At 37.6% G+C, this 19727-nt stretch overlaps 1 protein-coding gene across 1 annotated transcript in view; it reads right to left on the bottom strand.

Annotated features, from left to right (window-relative positions):
- The window catches only part of LOC139686132 (pyrokinin-1 receptor-like), a 72140-nt gene that overhangs the window by 36052 nt on the left and 16361 nt on the right, over positions 1 to 19727 (bottom strand). The window lies entirely within an intron of this gene.

The raw sequence follows: 19727 nt of genomic DNA, 5'->3' as shown, positions 1-19727 counted from the left end.
GACGACAGCACCATGTGTCCGCTTTGGCGATGCTCTTCTCCGGTCCTTTGACTGGAGTTAGATATAAAGATACACAGTAAAGAATATTATGACAAAAAATATTATAAATCACTCATTCAAGGTAAACTCTCTGTCTCAGGAATATTTCCTCAGTGTTTTAGTAAATTACCAGCAATAGCCTCAGGTAATGCGTTATATTACGTAAAATTGCGATAATACTGTAGTGAAATCAATGACGAGTATATAAAAACAAACTATGCTGAATCATACTATGAATCCATGAGCACGCATTTGCGTTACATGCGTATTTTTTAATCCTCCTGATTTGAGTTAAGGTCTACTAAAAGTGATTTTTAATGCTACAATATGGATATTTTCGAGCTCGTTTTGGTCAGAGATTTATCATAAAAATATGCTCTTACTACAATTTTTATTTTACGGAGCCAGACGAAAGGTAGTCTACGCAGCGTCTGTTCCTCAGTGAGGCGCCTGCGATGGCGTCTGACCCCAGTGGGGCGGCCAGTAAGTGATGGTGTCACGTTAAAAACACTATTGAGGAAGGCAACGGGAAACCACCTCAATTATCATTCCCAAGATGGACAATGTTGAGATTTTTAGTCCTGGCAACTACGGGGCTCCGCCCAAAGACGTCGAAACGTCAAAACAACATATGTGAGTGTCCTTTCTTTGTGTTTCTATGGTTTGAAAATCTACATCTGTCTTTATATATTTGTGCGTCGCTGAAGAGCGTACCATTTTATGTATGTATATATATATATATATATATATATATATATATATATATATATATATATATATATAATTCAATCTGCCGTAAAAAGCCAATAATCAGGTACCTACCAGAAGCCTCTCTTGGCTTAAAATTGCATTTTCCTACATTTAAAGGACGCCGGTAGACCGGAGATTACTAAAAATTATTGTAATAATCTTGTGAAGGCGATACCATTTACAAAAATAGCAAAATAGAAAACTTAAATGTTCTCTATTATCATATTATTTCCCAACTATATTTTTACTTGTAGAAAACATCTTCCACATGTTAAAAAATCAGGAATATTCATATTATAATAATCCAACATATATGGTTACTCAGATAATATGGTCACAGGGAAAAAATAATTGGAACAAACTTCTTTCGTCCGCTGATTGAAACACTGTGCCATATTATCTAGAAATAGGTTGCCAAAACTTAGATTAAGCTAGCTCTAATATTAAGCAAAGCTATTGTAATAAATGAAATGAGTAATAGCTATGTTTGCAGTTATCACTCAACTTTAAAGATACATTTAATCTAACTCCGGAGTGTGAATGGCTTTTGTACCTTTTTAGATATAATATGACGTGTCCAATGTTGAAACTGCACTCTAATACCTGTGCAGTCTACTGTTGCCATGAATACATTGATTGAGGCCTTATCATTAGAAGGTTTTCTTAATGATTGCTCGAAAAAGTAAATTCCGATTAGCTACAATGAATGTACTTCATTAATATGATGACTACATGCGTATTACGCAAGGCTTAACGTTGGCTGTGACAGATTTTTCGTGGAAATTGTGCAAAAGAATGAATACGCGAATCAGAGAAAGTATGATTGCAGGAAATCAAAATGCGGAGGAACAATATCACAGGGTGATTTTGCCAATGGAAATTAAAGCCAAACACCTCTATAGCATAACGTAAACACAATGACGTAAGCTAGTGCAGGTATGTTTATATTATGGTATAGTACTACAGGACATCTGGAAGTTCTAAGGATCTTAGGTGGAAGACTAAGTGGATAGCTGATAAACCAAAATAGGCTTGGCAGTTAGTGGATGGGAGATCTTACATGTTTAGGGTTTGGTTTTAACATCTTAGGCATGGCGCCTGTTTAAAATTGCCTGATTTCTTTAGCTATTTGTATGGATAATTGCCTCGTGAGATGAGGTTTGGAATTTGTGAGCAATTTATAATATATCATATAAATATCATTTAAGGTGAAAATTATGCACATACATATATGTATTAGTTTTGAGCAGCTTCATTTCACTTTTGCCTTTAATATCTTACCCTCTATATATCTCCTCGAAATGCTACTATTATTGGAAACAATGGTGGGAATAAAATCTTATATTATATTTTAAATATGTATCAGTTTAATTTAATGATGAGCGGTAATTGTTATCAGTTAGATAAGTAATTTTTTTGAAAAAAATTTTTCGGAGACTTGACTAAAACATCGACAGCCTCATTACCGCTGGCACGATAAAGGAATTCGTTCCATCGAGAGAGTAAAGCCTTCTTCCTGCTTTGACTTGCACTATTCAACTGGAGTTGCCAAGGAGTGTAGCTCATTTTATGTAGGTTACACTCGTACAAAGCGGTATCAAATGAGATACATGTGAGTATTGTGATGAAGATTGAAAAATGCGGGGTCAGAGCCCTGGTGAAATTCTACCAAGGATACTTAACTTAGGATCTTAGGGTATACACGGGTGACTCTCTCTCGCTTAAGTGCCCGCGTGAGTAGAAGCTGCGGCCGGGCACTGAATTAGACCGTTGCATGTGAGTTGAAGCGGCCATATCTTCGGGCATAATTAGTTTACCGCGGGAGAGGAGCAAGGGTGGGGATGCGGGGGCCGTGAATGATGCTCGCGGGTGAGCGGTAGGGCGGAGGCGTGAGGAGAGTTGAATTTCCTCGACGGCAAGTCTTTCATGTGGTCCGTACAAAAGGTAAACTCGGTGCAGTTTAGTCTATCATCCATATGACGCATAGAAAATCGTCCTAAACTGAAGTAAACTTAATTTTTTCCTTAGTTCACACGCGTGTAATTATATCCTTTCCAATCTCAGGGGTAATCGATGTTTAAATTAGAAAAATTACTCCTCGGTCACCACAGTTTTTCAGGTTAATCGTGCAGCCGGATAATTATTAGACTTGAGTATGTGTATCAAAAATTTGAACAGTAAAATTTCTTTAGTTACAGTCACCGTTAAATGGTAAAGGATTAATCATGCATGCTTCATTTTCACTGTGCTTCCTTCCATCTATTTACATTTAGTTTGATATTTGCAGTAATTTCAATAAATAATAGTAACGGAAAGTAGAATATGGCAGTTTATAATTTGATTTGCTAATTTACCACGGCAATAATTATTTCTTTTCTTTATGAAATTACTTAAAGAGCTATTGGAAATTGCAACTAAAGCCAGAATTTACCCCAAAAGGGAAGGCGGGCAGTTGAGTAAGTCGGTAACTACCCTCGGTATTGATATCACCCTCTAAAATAACTATTTATAAGTTTAATTTTTGATAACTGACAAATTTTCTTGAAAAGTCCAGCCTTAGGGGAATGGCATTAAGAGTTTTTTTATGTGATTTGAGATGCACACCTTTACAATGTTAGTTTGATTTAATATGCTTGATTTAGTCATAAAAGTCTTCTTGAGGCACGCCCCGATATCCATAAATGATGTTATTCAAAGATTAAAAAGTACTTTACAAAATGTGAGGAGAGTCCTTTCCGTTCTATGGCCCTGGAAGTATGTTCTATTTGGAAAGCTCATTATAGCAAACTTAATTTAAGTGATGGGCAGGCGTACCACTCAACTATTTTCTATTATGTAATTATCGGTTTTGATGGAACTACACGTTTATTTTTTTTGCCTAAGTTTTCACGTTGTCCCTTTTAACTAGCATCTAATACTAAAGTGGTGTTTTCACGAGAGAAACACGCTTTCCAAAATCTGAATCGTAAAATAATTTCGAGAAGAATTTTATCTACAAGCTGTTGACTTTTCTGGTAAATGTTTTACTTTTACTAAGTTCCAATGAAATTTCTCTTCAATCATAATTTCACTGAATTAATAATTTAAGCTACAAAAAATGTAAGACCATTTCAAACAAAGCAAGTATCTTCAGGGAATAAATACAAAAATTTACTCAAACACAATAAATAATCGTTAAACTCGTAGAGGCCACCACCTGAGCACTAATCAGAAACATGTCAGATGGTTTGCGTCATGAAGTCGCTCCAGTTCATCGAAAGGGAAGTAACACCCGTGAGAAATGAACGATAGGTAATCTCTCTCTTTCTGTACTCTGCTTTCGATTTATGAGGGTAATAGTTTATCGAGTATGGAGCATAAATAAACTTCTTAACATTGTAAGTAGGATGGAGTGCTCTGCATCTACGTAGTATCAAGAAATTATCGAGTGTCGAGGAAATATTGTTCCAATTTTTTGGTTAAGCTGCCACCACGGACTTATTTAACGATAACTTTTATGGCACTATTTTACCTAAATTTTCAATTGTTTATATGGGTTCATCGGACGTTTCGGCCACTAGGACTTCTGCGAGTAGTAACAATCGTCTCCCCGCTCAAACTGATTTTCAATTGAAGGCGCCTCTTCCCCCTCGTTCTCTTTGGGAGGATAAAGGAGACCTCCTTCGACCCGCTGCGTTTGGGAAGGAGTGAAGGGGGGCAGGTGCGCTCGGCAGCGTATGGTCTGCTTCACAATAGCCATCTAGAAGAGGTTGAAGGGCGCACTCCCGGAGCGACAGTTATAAATTGCGTTTGTTTTTTCGAGCGTGCTCTATTACTTTTGAGCCCGGACAAGGCGCTCCCGCAATAATCTCCCGCGACATGCTACCAAGATCTCCGTATTTAACTGACCAACGTCTAAGAGCAGATTATGGATTAAGGAAATATTATATTTAGTCTCTTAATACTACATGTGTGGCTAAGTTCAAATGCGCACGGTAAAATATAATGGGTGCCCTAAGTAAATTTATTAAAGGTGTCATACTCTTTAGGTTATTATTAAAAAAATAATCAAGATATAAACTTAGTTTTTATTTTTAGCATTTCTTTGCTTAGTTACCATCATAATTATAAATTTCTCCCAGCGTTTCTATACCTTTCAAAGGCTGTTATCATAGAACTCAGCCGATTGGGTCGAAAACCATTGTCCCATCTCTAGAATTATGCTAATATTGTAGTCAAATATCCGACGCCGCAATGTGTCTTTATGTTTTGGTCTCAAGATTAAGTTGCTTGGGGCGAGATTGGGAGAAAAGGGTGGATGCGGCAAAATTTCAACGCCACATCGATTTCATTTTTGGTCACGGCATAATCGCGAATGCAGATCGCACCATACTTGCTTCTAAAAAGGAGTCAGTAGATGTGAAACTCAGCGTGCAACCCCTTTGAAATGTACAGTTACTGGTGAAAACGTTTGCACAAACTGCCAGTCGCTAAATTAGTCTGATTCATGATAATTTGAATAGATGCTCGTTTGTCTAGTAAAATAAACTCCTTTTTCTTCTCTATGGCAGCATAGCCTTCCACTTATTGGATCATCTGTAAGGGAATTGTGGCCAGTTTGAAAATACTTTTCCAGATATGTGACGTATGATATAAAGGGCTTTCGTTTCCGGAAACAGCCATCATTAGACCGTGGATTTGTAGGGCACAGCATTCATTGAAATGAAGGAAATTAATGACACTGCGAGCCTCTATCTTCTCCACACTGCGAATCAAATTCACCTACGGCTTCTTAAAACAAATTAAAGGATCATTAATGGTAGTGGTTGGCAACATTATGCACAAAACAATCAATTAATATGCAGAATATATTTTATTAAGATACAAGGTTTTTTCTTTATAATTATTACCGAAACACGATATCCCCATTCTTATTGTAGAAAATAGGGATAGGTGGAAGTCTGTTTCTAATGAAATTAATCCTTTATATAACTTAAATCATGGTACAAAAACTTTTGAGTAAATCACCGGAAATATTAAACGTCAATATATACCAGTGATTGGCCAAATATTGGCTTTATGAATTCTGAGGACACATTAGAGCGACCCCTACTTTAAGCAGAGGTCCCTTAACTCGGAATGGGTTAATCACATGCAACTGAATTTCTTTTACCGACGATGTGTAATAATATATATTAAGCAAGTACGCCAGTCGAACCATTTTATAATAATCACTGTGACGAAACCTGAAAAAATCTTCTAAAATATAGGAACCATATGTGCTAAGCTTACAACAAATGACTGCTCCCGTATTCATATCACTGTAGGTATAATTGGTAGTTTGTGCAGTTCTTGCCCCTCTTTCCCTTATGTACTCATTCATTTATTTCAAAGATTGAAGTGTTTACTCAGTGGCTTATATCCCACTACAGTACACCCTATTAGGTTTTTACATTTGACATTCTGATCAAATTCGCATTATAATGCTTGTTAATTAACTATTGTGCATCATATGGACTGAATTAATGAAGTATATGAATTCAATTAGAGATGATACTTAGAGTATATAGTTTACCTTTTGGACTATAGAGCTTCTTGCTACCGGAACCGTAGCTTTCAGTTGCTTTTCCATTATTACTGTGGTTCATTATAATTATATCATATAGCGTTTTATGTAAAAAGCGTAAATGATTTCAGAGCGACGCGAACGGTACATTTTAGATTCACACGAATTAAAACTTAAGCAATAAGAGTTACTTGTTGTAAGAGTTACCTTATTTCATCCGTCATTTATTTATTTATAAATAATAAAATAAATATGGCGAACAAACATTCATTCACATGGAAATATATATAAGGAAATATATATAAGGAAATATATATAAGGAAAAGGAATGGGAGCACATATAAAGGACGAACGCAGGAGAGGTGGAGAAGACGGATTCGAACAGATTACAAGTGTAAAAATATTTCCTTGACCGGGACTTGAACACCGGATCTTTTTACTTGTTGGGCCGATGCTATAACCACTTGAGCTATCGAGGACGATTTTTTAACTTGTAATCTGCTCGATTCAGCCTTCCCTAACTCTCCTGTGTTCGTCCTTTATGTGTGTTCTTATCCCTTTTCCTTTCTATATTTCCATTTTAATAAATATTTGTTCGCCATATGGCGGGATTTCGTGTTTGAATGTGTATACGAGGCCAATGTGGCTCGTCTCTTTCTTCTGGCTATCCCTGCGTTGAAACACACTGTTTCCATCCTTTATGACGTTGTATGATTGCTTTCTTGCTGCACTTTCTTCTTGTGTGTGTCGTCCATTTCTCCTTGGGTGGGTGAAACAGCTCCCTAACGCCATCTCTTGCTCAAAGTATAGGGACACTTTATTGCATAAAGCACCGCAGATTTCAGAAGAAATTACGTTTCCTCAATAGCAGGATGTCCCTGTTTCTACGAAGTGTCTGCTTCCGCTGGCGACCGAGGCATCGGCCACCAGGATTTGCATGCAGAGTGGCACTGCCGGACTCTCTCGGAAATCGAGGTTCCGATCGTGTTTTTTTTCCGAGCGACGGTTGACCGCCTAGTTCTTCTAGAAGCGTGAGGTTTGACTCTCGACTTTCTTCCGCCGGAAATGCCTTACTTTCGTTTTGGTTACTTGTTCAACACTGATCTTGACTCATGATGTAGATCTTAGGCTCCTTTTTTTTGCTACCGCTGGGTGCGTGCAGCGGGAAAGGAGCGTACATATTTGTGAGAGTTCTTACCTTTGGAGTTCTCATTTTTTTGGTGCTTTTTCCTTCTTCAAGCAAGTGTGTTTAATTTGACTTTTTAATGGCTTTGCGCCGCTTAAACGCAATCACGTTGAAAGTCGACGAAAAGGCAAAGCCCCCTACACCGTTGGAGGTCCACCTCTTCACGTTAGAGTCGCTGGGTCTCATACCCGAAGAGCTAGTGGCGATCCAATTTGAATACAATCGCCATTTGATATTCCTGAAGTTGGCAACCGAAGCTACAATGACTAGGATTTTAGGCAATACTCAGCGGAAGCTACCATTTCTGTCTTTAAGTGACCAAAGGACGACAATTACTTTTGACAGGACTTCCGGCAGCCCGTGTCATATGAGGGTTTTTGTCTCCCCGTAGAGATCCGTTGGAAGTTATGAAAAGCGAGCTCCATTTTGGTAGAATCCATCGCTCGTGGGAGAACAGGTGGGAGGGAGAAATATGACACGTAAATATACAAGCACTAGGGTGGTGCTGATGACGGTGGAAAGAAATATCTTCTCCTCGGCGGAGAGAAATACCTCCATATCGGCGGCAACCGTGTTATCATCATCTAAGAGAGCAGCGCCGCATTTGCGCCCGCTGCAACCAAGAAGTCCAAGGGCGCAAGACCTGACCTGGGAACCAGGGAGGGGGAAGCTGTGCGGAGGCCATATCGATGGCCTCCATCCCTAACGCCGCCTTGGAGATGGTCAAGCCCGAGGTGTTTATGGAGAAGAGGATGCGGTTGTTGCTACCCATCAAGGGTGCGGCCCCAGCAGCTCCCGTACGTCCCCCGCCACACCCTCCACTTGGAGGGAAATGTCAGCAAGAGCGAAAATCATCAAAGAAAGAAAGGGAAAAAGAAGAAGACAGACGACCCCAAGCTCCTGGTCTCGAATACCTAATTACAAGTAGCTCACATACCTACCACCTCACCTAGTCTCAAACGACCTCCAACGTCCGTCTCCGTGGCCTCGTCAAATGAGGAGGGATCTCTCGGCCCCCATTCCCCCGCCTAGGTCATCGACGCCCTTGCCTCGCAATTCTTTCATCACGGGCTTCAAACACCCCAAGAACCTCTGGCGATTGTTTCCAGTCCCCAATAGCTCGCCCGGCAACCCCTTTATCGTTGAATATAAAGGAAGCGTCACCGAGCCCGGAAGTTGACACACATGCAAGTTTCCCAAAGTCAAAAATACCAGATCCCGTCCTTCTCCATTGAGGACAGCCAAGGTGTCAATGATGTTCCCAGCGCTCTTCTAGAGACGGACCGCATGCAACTGTCTCCCCTGCTTTTCCCCGACCACACCCCTTCGGCAGATGTCCCCCAGTCCCCCAATCCGACCCTCCCCGAGTCCACCTCCGGCCGAGCGGCGGCCCCCATCGGTGCTCAATCGAAGAAGGCCCCCTATGGAACGCTACCGAATGACCAAAACTCTGATAAGTAATGTCCGGTAACCACCCGGTGCCGGACACAGTTCGTCCGTCATTGAAGAGTTTTTTTTGCAGAATGACTGTGCTATCATCGATAATTTCAATCCTCCCGTCCGTAATTTCTTACAATGCATAATTTTCCATTGCTAGTTAAAATCCTCCTCCTAACATCTGTGGACCTTGCCTTCCTTTCTATGTTTTCAGAGTATTAATGGCCAGATGTATGTGCACGAGTATACATGTGTTTATACGTGTGTGTGCGTGTGCATGTGTATATGTCTGTAAGTATGCGCATGTGTGTGTGTGTGTCTATATATATATATATATATATATATATATATATATATAGTCTATATATATATATATATATATATATATATATATATATATATATATATATATATATATATATATATAGACACACACACACACATGCGCATACTTACAGACATATACACATGCACACGCACACACACGTATAAACACATGTATATGTATATGTAATATATATATATATATATATATATATATATATATATATATATATATATATATATATATATATATATATATATATGCATATATATACGTTTATATATGCATATATATATATATATATATATATATATATATATATATACACACAGATGTAGATTTTTAAAACACAGAATAAAAAAAAGGGAACTCACATATCTAGTTTTGACGTTTCGACGACACCACCGTCGTCATCAGAATCTGGGTATCTGGGTTTATGTATATGTGTGTGTGTATGTGTATATACATGTGTATATATATATATATATATATATATATATATATATATATATATATATATATATATATATATATATATATATATATATTATAGTGTATATGCGTTTGTATGCATGGTTGTACTTAAATAGAGGAAATACATTATGCATACATAATCTATGAGCTGATATTACGCATGATACAAACAAACTCAAACTAGCTCAAGTGGTTAGAGTATCGGCCCGCCAAGTCAAAAGATCCCGAGTTCAAGTCCCAGTCAAGGAAATATTTTTGCGGTTGTGATATGCTCGATTACCAACTCTCCTGTGTTCGTCCTTAATATGTGTTCCTATCCCTTTTCCTTATATCTATTTCCATGTGAATGAATATCTATATAATTATACAAATATGAATTATTACAAGTTTTTAATACTATATTTCATAATTTGTTTTTAGGTTTGTGAAAACAATGCGCTGCTATTCAGTAAATTCTATTTCTACGCGTTCCAATGCACCATATTTTTTCTCTGCATCATCGGGGATAATATTTCGTATTATTACATTGGAGAACAAATTGATAGATATTGTATGGTATAATATGATCTTTTTCCACTGATGCCACAAGAAAAAAGTCGTTTTTACGAGCATATTTCTAAATTAAGCTTCAAATATTATCAACTCTAAGTTTAATTGTCTAGAAGTTTTTCCGTGTTAGTATTGTAATAGAGTTGACTTGAAATGAGTTGCTCCGATCAGTCTCCTTATGCCTTTTAAGGTCTAGTTTCTAAGGTCTGATAGATATTTTCCCCAATTTGAGTTTTTTTTAAATTTACGTATTCTAAAACCCTTTTTTCCGGGGAAATGTGTGCATCATAAAATGGTTAAAATGAAATCAGATCAATTTTGATATACGGAAACAAATTTCTAGATTTTAGGCTGTTTATACGTTTCGAATTTTCTATACTTTTTAACATCAGCTTTGGCGAACAAAAAGAAACCTTCACTCATTGGAATCTTTCAAATTTCATTGTGCCTTATTAACAATGCATTTTCAAATAGTGTAGAGTTTCCATTTTAGTTTCTACCTGATTTTTTGGTACAAAAGTTGAATATGACGTAATGATTTGACAAAATTAGGGTGAGACTTATTATTATATGATACTATTGCTTATTGAATGAATACATGACAAGGATGTCCTCATAGGATCGAGATGTGGAATGGAGAATCATCTGATGCAAGATTTGATTTGCACAAGTAAAAAATAGTATACTGACAATAATGGCATAGTAGATTTGATTCTGTGGCTCGGAAGAGATAGTATCCTCCTACCTATTCATTTGAAGCATGCTTGAAACATTTCAGTAATCAAGTCCATAATTACCAGTCAATCCCTTTGCGGACCAGTGTTTCGGTAACACTTAGTCTCCGGCATGTCGAAGTTTTAATGAAACCTACCTGTGAATACCTTCAATAGTCATCACACGGGCCGGCGCGGTTTCCGGAGGGCAACTTAATTACCCGAGCTCTGTGCGTTTGTGCACGGACGGAATCGAACGTCGTGCTAATCGATGGCAGTGAGTGGTAATCTCCTCCGTGACAACACACCAGGAGTGTTCAGGGCGTAATAACCTCTCAGCGGAGTGACTGACCCTTCTGCCTCTACGCTCATCCAACACCAGGGAAAGCGACTAGCAGGCCGATAGTTTCCGTGGGTGGATCACGCACTCTGCACCCGCCAATAAGTACCATCGAGGATGGGTTTATCGACGGACCTTTGTTGGACCTGAAGGCAGTCCACCCGGTATCATCCATGGTTCCCCCCCCCAACATATCCTCGCTATTCCTCTGTGCTGTTGAAATATATAGCCCAATTTATCTCAAGTGTGGGCTTAAAATTCCTGAATGAATGCACGAGTAATTGAATGATTAGTATGAGCACACGGATTAATTCGGAGTGAAACGCATGAGTAAGTGGATAAATACTTGAGTGTTGGGATATACTTGACTATAGATGAATTCTCGTTTGATTATTAAATAATTCTATCTCACGCATGATCACTGGATTACCTCAGTACCTGCGACAACCATAAATTTGATGAAATAAAATGCCTAGTCATAAATCCCATGTGCAGAAAATATGCAAATAATATTCTTTACTACTCTATTAATAAAGTACCGACTAATCAAATGGGATTATGACAATGCATTATAATGGCGGTCACACCTTCATCATAATAAATTCTTGAAATATAGTAAGTTAAAAGATTCCTCATTGATCAATATTGCTATTTAGCTAACATATATTAGTATAACATAAGCATAATATCATTCGTAAAAGAAAAATGAATTGAAATTTTTCAACTTGATGCAAATAATTTGTGTATTTTCATTTATCCAGCCGTTTCTTGAGCTATTAAGCATTGGTGCAAATGCACATTTTCATGAACAAAGTTCAAAATGAAATAAGAGATATGCTGCCCGGGCATATGAAATGAATAGATTTGTTAATTTTTAAATATTGATGAAACGCAAACGGGCTTCAAACGCTAACAGCCATATTTTCATTAGTTTAAAGTTATAAGGGCGAAATATTATTGTTGCAAAAATCATACGGTGATAAATACTAACTATGACTTATATAAATTATGAAGAAGGAAGAAAGAGACTCTCTAGGGGATTGGAAGAAGAAATTAGAGTTCAGATATCTTGTAGATAGTATAGCATTTAAAATTCCTGATTTAAAGGGTACTCGTTCGTCCAAGTCACCAGGATTCGATGTAACTTTAAAGGATGCTGGGTAAAATTTGTTGCGTTAATTGAAGGAGAGGGTTTTTTAAATTAGTCTCAAACGAGACCAGAAGAAAACTATTGCCAAATGAACTAACTGTATGATAAACAATGACAAAATTGTATGATATACAACGAAAAACAGTTCATATATATTGTGGTAAATTTGCCGCAAAGAAAAATCTTACCCTACATACTTCGCTCAATTTTTGCTGGCAGGGATATTGAATAGTCGGATATATAGTAGATAGGATTTCCGTTAAATCTGTCTGGATGCCACTTTTTCATCTACTCAACGCCCTATCCATAGCTAATACAGTAGCTCTTGCTTGTTAAATAACGAAGTGAATAATCAGTACATAGTTCACTAACTAAATGTAAGACGAGAAAATAATTTTTGGAAGTTTTGAAGAAAGCAGCGTAATATATTTTTATATATCTTCCATGAGTACCAAATATTTTTTACTCTCAAGTATGTTCAATTCAAATGAATTTCGTAGTACTGAGTTACGAAAAGTTATATCTAGTTTACGTATCAAACTACGTTCTCCAAAATGGGACTCCGGAAACTATGTACATTTGTTTTGTACCAAAGTAATTCACTTACGTTAGAGTTTCTAAATTTTGAAAATTAATCACAAGTCATAAATCGCTTGAATCTCGATTTAAGGGATCACAAAGACTCCACAGTTAACCGGTGATAATGAATTTTATGAAATTATTTAAATTCGTAAATTATTACGATGTATGATGTGGGTTCACCTGTTGCTTACTTCTTCATCCATACATGTTTTCATTTTATGAACACTCCCGCGAGTGTACTATGGATTTCATTGATAATTATATAAGTAAAGCCTGGCAAAAAAAAGTAAGGTAAAGTATTCTAGGGGAAACCATACAAAGTATGGAAAAAACAATAAATGTTTAACCTCAGATCGTTTAAACTTTTAACGAAGGCTAATGGACATGAATTATGAAAGCGGTAATTTCATAATACCAACAATAGCCTCTCTGATTTCATAAATTTTGGTCTGAGAGATACTGATTGAACAAGACTGCGTACATCCGATAGGGAAACAGTCCTCACAAATCGAGAGTAAGTCAAAGTGAATGGGAGAAAAAAAATACTTTTCATTAATTTGTTCCACGTTGATACGAATGTGCAGGCTAATTAATGAAAAATAGAACCTATCAATTTTCACGCCAGAGAAAAGAATAATTTTGACACTTGATACTATCATTGGAAAATATACTTTGGAGCGGTTATTTAATGAAAACTCATTAATCACGCAAGACTCCGACATTCCAAACGCAACGCACGCATAGGTACAAAATTTCAATTCAAGCACACAATCGTCGCGTCAAAATATAACATTTCCCAACCCTATCCACGTTTATCAGGAGCGCGTTGAATAGATGATTTACAGTTTAATAAAAAAAATCGTGTATCTCAGCCAATATTAGTTGAATGAATACTCATATTGCACTAGAAAAACAGAAAACGTTTTCGGAAAAGAGACCCCCATCGCCAAAATTCATGATATTTTATAGGGATCACTACTTATCTCGGTTACTTATCAATTTAGGTAAACTGGCATCCCAATCACATGAGACGGGAAATGGGAATTCCAACTACGGTTTTTCGCAAATTTCATATTTTTCCTCATTTGATACGCGTCTCCATTCGTTATCGAGTCGCACAATAGAATATGAAAGGGTTTGAAATGATTTCACGACTGTTATTTATCACAGGGTAATTACTCTGTATATGCGTTGAAGAATGCTCTCGTATTTAAATCTCAGGTCGGTGGAAAAAATGAAATCATCGTCCGCAAATTAACGATGACGTTAGCAACGTGCGTGTACACCTGTAGGAGAAAGAGATGGAAATAATATCAGCCTAGAGTGAAATTTTGACAGGCGATTCATTTTGAAATTAAGCGTGTGGAAAAACTAGCATTGAATAAGTCTCGTTATTTCCAATATATCCTTGTAAATGCCCTCGGATTCAATACTCTGAATCAGGCCATCAACATTTTTTTATGTTCAGAAATTATTTTGGCCATATATTGATCACATTTTTTAGGAGTGATAATCATAATCAACATTTTTTAGGATTGATAATCATGCATTTAGAGTTTTTCTAAAATGTACTACTTAGAAGCCAATGCACATTGAATTGGTCATTTTAATGAATACGTTTTGCAAGCGAACGGCTACCAAAGACTGAAAACCGCTCTGTCCAAAAATGTCCATTTATGAATTCATAATACCATGTGTTAGGCTAATTGCAATTTTTCCTTTTACGCGTGTTCTCCATTCGGCAAGATTGCATCACAGCATTTATTAATATGTAGAAGTAGTTCCCTATACGACTATAATCACATTTCCTTTAATTAGTTTTCAAGGGAATATATGACGCTAACCATGTTATCTAGTCCAATTACATTTCTCTGTTTATATTTTTGAGTCTTGTGACTAACGAAAGAGCCAACTTGAAATTGACTTAGCGAGTTGACATGTTTTATTTCATCTTACAGCGTTATCAATAAATTTTAATGCTTTATCTTAGTGAAATTTTCTTTTCGGATCATAGAAATTAATTGTGATGACTCTCCTGGAGGAGCTGCAATCAATCGAAATCTATTTTTAATATGTATCTGTTTTCACTCTTGCCTGACATTTCTGCCTAATTCCACAGTAAAACCTCTGGATCGGTCTGACAACTCAAATGTCATGAGGAAGCGGCCTATAAAAAGCTCAACTGTACATATTTCCTTTGTTATACTACCTAAAGAACCAAACTGGAATTTATTGTTATAATTATCCGTTTACTTATTGTACGATACGCATCGATTTCAGAAAAGTTTGAGATTCCATCTAGTAATCTTTTAAGTTTGAATGATTTGAGAAGCCTCTCCAAGCACGTCAGGTGCACATGCATTAGATTCAAACAAACCCGATGCAAACAAAATGAAAATATCTCAGCAAATATCAGGGGCAGAAGAAAAAAATACAGTGAGACAAAATATGAGGCGATTTCGCGCAAAAAAGACCCAAATTTTGGTCAAAAATGTCATCATATCATCGTGTTCACTGAACCTTTTTAATTAAACCTTTCACTCAATATCCAGTTAAAAGATCGTAAAATTGTATCGTAATTAAATAAATGCATCCATTCCTAAAATGACAGAGTACGAGGGCGGTTTTGAGGGAGGTTCCTGAGTGAAGTTTGTGTTATCATCGTGTGCTACCATCTATGAAATGGCGGTGAAACAAATGTCAGACTGATTTAAAGGTTAATTTATATTTGCAGCCATTCGAGTAAGACGTGTTTCGTGATTTTTGCTAAGATGGAAAAAGAGCAGTAACGTTCGGTAAATCGCTTTTTGTTTTTGGATGGGAAGAAATGCGAGAAGATAAAAGCAAAGTTGGATGTTGTTTATGGGGACACTTCGCCATCTATGACCACAGTTAGATATTGGTTCAACGAATTTAAACGTGTGCGAACATCTGTTTTTGATGAGGAGCGACCAGGACGCCCGGCAGACGTGGTTACCGAGGAAATCATTCAAAAAGTCCACGCCATGATTCTCGTTGATCGACGATCGAAAGTGCGCGAAGTAGCAGAGGCCGTGGGTGTGTCGACCGGAACGGCAATTAATATTTTACATGATAAGTTGGCGATGAAAAAATTCGGCCCGATGGGTCCCGTGATTGCTCACGGTGGACAATAAGCTGATCAGGCTGTCAACTTCGAACTGGCCACCAAACTGTATGAACTACGTTATGAATTGCTGCCGTACCCCCGTATTCACCCGATCTGGCTCCCTGCGACTTTTTCTTATTCCCTAACATGAAGAAACGGCTCGCGGGAAAAAAAATTAGCTCAAACGAGGGTTATCGCCGAGACAGGGTGTATTTTGGAGAGTTCGACAAATCCTATTTTTTTAGGGGCTAAAAAAATGCCCGGAATGTTGGGAGAAGTGTATCTTTCTAAAAGGGGACTATGCTGAAAAATAAAAAAATGTTTTTGAAAAAATAGTTTCATCATTTCTAACACGGGTACTTATTGAACCGCCCTCGTATTTCCCCACAGTTTTCCCTTGATATCTGGGCCTGGGGCAATGGAATCCCAAATTGAATATCTGACTTCCAAGGAATTCAAATTAGGAAGTGATATGCCACCGTAGTGGCGGTTCCAAATCCAAAAACTTAGTCTGAAACTTGAGGTGAATGAAATTCTTTGATTCCTCTGCTGAGTTTCTCTCCAATGGAAGTTTCTTTGACTTTGAAATGACCGGAAAAATAAATTTATTTGTAGTTGAATGTTTTATATATTAATAAATGTGTCCTAAGCTACTGCTGCCATGTGATTAAAATTTTACTGTGCGTAAAAACCCAAAAGTGACAGTTTTCATAATTTGGTGAGAAGAGGAAGGAATTCGGGTAAGGTTTTAGAACCGATGTGTATCGACCCAGACGTCACCTCATTCTGCCACGCTAGCGCCTTGAGGATTTGCAAGCAAGAAAGAGGGAAATACCCTCTTCCCCGGACCGAAAGAATCTCCGCAAAAATACTCACTTTAGTGGTCCCTTAACAGACGTTCGTGAAGGGCCTCTGTATAAAAGAGAAAAGATCGAAGAGCCAAAATAATAGCGTTAGCTTTGAGCAACGCGTGTTTTATTTTGATTGCCCAGTTGGTTTGCTTTATCTGAGGAAGCTAATGATAAAGTGTGTTTTGTGTGGGAATCATTCCACTCTAGTTAAAGAATCCGTATTTATTTTTCCAAAAGGATTCATTTTTATCCATATTAATTTTTTCTTTCGTTTTTTTTGTATCCATCTCAATGGTTTTGTAATATGCCCGTTCCCATCACCCCGCGTCAACAATGCCAAAAATAAAAACCGCCATTTTTATCCCTTTCATCCGTGAAATTTGGTTGCAGCTTGATTTGAAAAGTTTGTGACAATTTTGCGAAGGTAGAGTGTTTAAATGTGGTGATGATAACTAACAATCTAAACATTTTAAACAAAAGAACGCTACTTATTTACTGAAAGTATTAGTTTTTATAACATAAATTATTCGTAAATTCAAAAATTATCACGTTTATTTAAGGTTGATTTAATATTTCTCAAAGCATATCACACTATATATGATAAAAATAAGCCTTATGGTATGTTTACGGAATGATTTATCCTGAATTGCATATTTCGTGCAATACGAGTTTTTGAAAATCTAATATATCAAAGGGAACGTCTATTGGTCCCCAAGCAAATGCTATATAGTATTTCAACATTTATGTTCTATTATCCTACCAATTTGCACAAGACGCTGTAGAGGTCTGAAACTTTCACAAGGAAAAAAGATAGATGCTAATCAGAGAACCCCCGGCAGCGAACGTCTTCTATACATAGCGCCCAAATTGCAACGCAAATCACTTCGACCTGAAGACGCCTCCAGGACTGCGGGCGAAACAGTAGTCCATCAACTCACCTACGCGACGGTAATTCTCGGAAGCACCATGTATTCATCAAGGAAAAGATTTGTCCTAACATCACAGTCACCGTAGCGATAAGGCCGGAAATTTGTGTGAATTTATTGAGCATAGATTGAACATACCTGTACAACTGTGTGTGGGAGAAATTTCTTTAGAAGTGGTATCCATGTAAATGTACAGGACCTGTTACTATTTCTACCAAAAAGAAAAGCCTTGATTATTATACATGCATCAACATCTTATTTTTTCACTTTTAATAACATTAGTGGAAGGATAATGTAAAAGGTCTGCTCCAAAAATATGATGAATTACTTTTTCCCACCGGCGCGGACGGTGGACGTGGGTCGATTTGTGGCGGGAAAGGTAGTGGTATGATATTATTTAAACAATATAATGTCTTCAGCGCTCGCACCCACATTACGAACTTAATTCTTCCTTTCCTTAATTCTTTTAAGTGCCTATTGTAGAACTTAATTCTTCAATTTAGCCTTTGAAGTTGCAGTCAATTTACTAGTATATCCCTTCAGGTATTCCCTTAAAGATACATATTAAGGTTATGAGGATAAAATTTGAAGTTAATTTTATTTTACGCTTTATTTTAATTTCACGTCCCAATTTAATTTAATGTCCCGGGTGGTTTAAATGTTTGGGCCACCCAGATGTGCACTTTCCCTCCGTATGAATAACCACCGATATTCCACCAAATCTCCCACCTTTCTTAATTATCCCATCCCTACTCACACTGCTTCCCACAATCAATCTTTTGACGACTGCTTCTCCGTTTCGGTGATTGAAATCCTTCCCAAATCTGCTAGTATGATAGAGGTGAGAACCCGCGAGATGGCGCATATCGGGGTGGCCCAATCATTTAAACCGCCCGGGCTGAACCTAGCCCACTGAATGCATCATATGGCTGCCTACATATCCCCCCTTACCCCCTTGTTCATTTCCTATTGGTCCCTTACCTCCCCTTCCCCCACCTCTACCCCGCACATGTCTTCTCCGCTCTCCCCCGAGAACGCCTTTCTGAAGACGACAGCCGAGCTCTCGAAACGTCAAATAACAAATTGTGAATGTCCTTGCTTTGTGTCTCTATATTCTAAAAATCTACATCTGTGTTTATATATATGTATATAATTATATTTATAATTATATATATATATATATATATATATATATATATATATATATATTTATATGGAAAGTCTGCAGAGGAAGGGGCTCAGGTGCGGGTGGGAAACGGGGAGTCCGGTTAAGCAGTGTTAGGAAGGGGTGTAAGGCAGGGTTGCCCATTATCACCGTTGCTGTTCAACCTGTATGCAGAGGAAATGTTTAAAGAAGCATGGGAAGAACTGGAGGTAGGAAAGAAAGTGGCGGGGAATTCGTAAAATCAGTTAGGTTTGCTGATGAATAAGCTTTAGTTTGTCACTCAGCCAAGGGGTTGCAAGCATTGCTGAGTGAATTGGATATTCAATGCAACAGGAATGGGATGAGAATCAATATAAATAAAACGAAGGTTATGCGATTTTCTAGAAAGAAAAGGGCTAAGCAAAATATTAATTAGGAGGGCAAAAACTAGAGCAGGTAGAACAGTTTACGTATCTCGGAAGTGTTTTGGACCAACACGGTCAAAGTAGTAGGGACGTAAGCAGAAGAATTGCGCTAGGCAAAGAGGCTTTCACAAGGAGGAGGGAGTTGATGACAGGGACGTTGAGTA

The sequence above is a fragment of the Hetaerina americana genome, unplaced genomic scaffold (assembly GCF_022747635.1).
Source record: "Hetaerina americana unplaced genomic scaffold, ioHetAmer1.1.p SCAF_13, whole genome shotgun sequence".
NCBI classification, from domain to species: domain Eukaryota; kingdom Metazoa; phylum Arthropoda; class Insecta; order Odonata; family Calopterygidae; genus Hetaerina; species Hetaerina americana.
The sequence above is the reverse complement of the archived record's forward strand: the minus strand, read 5'-3'. Positions and strand labels throughout refer to the sequence as shown.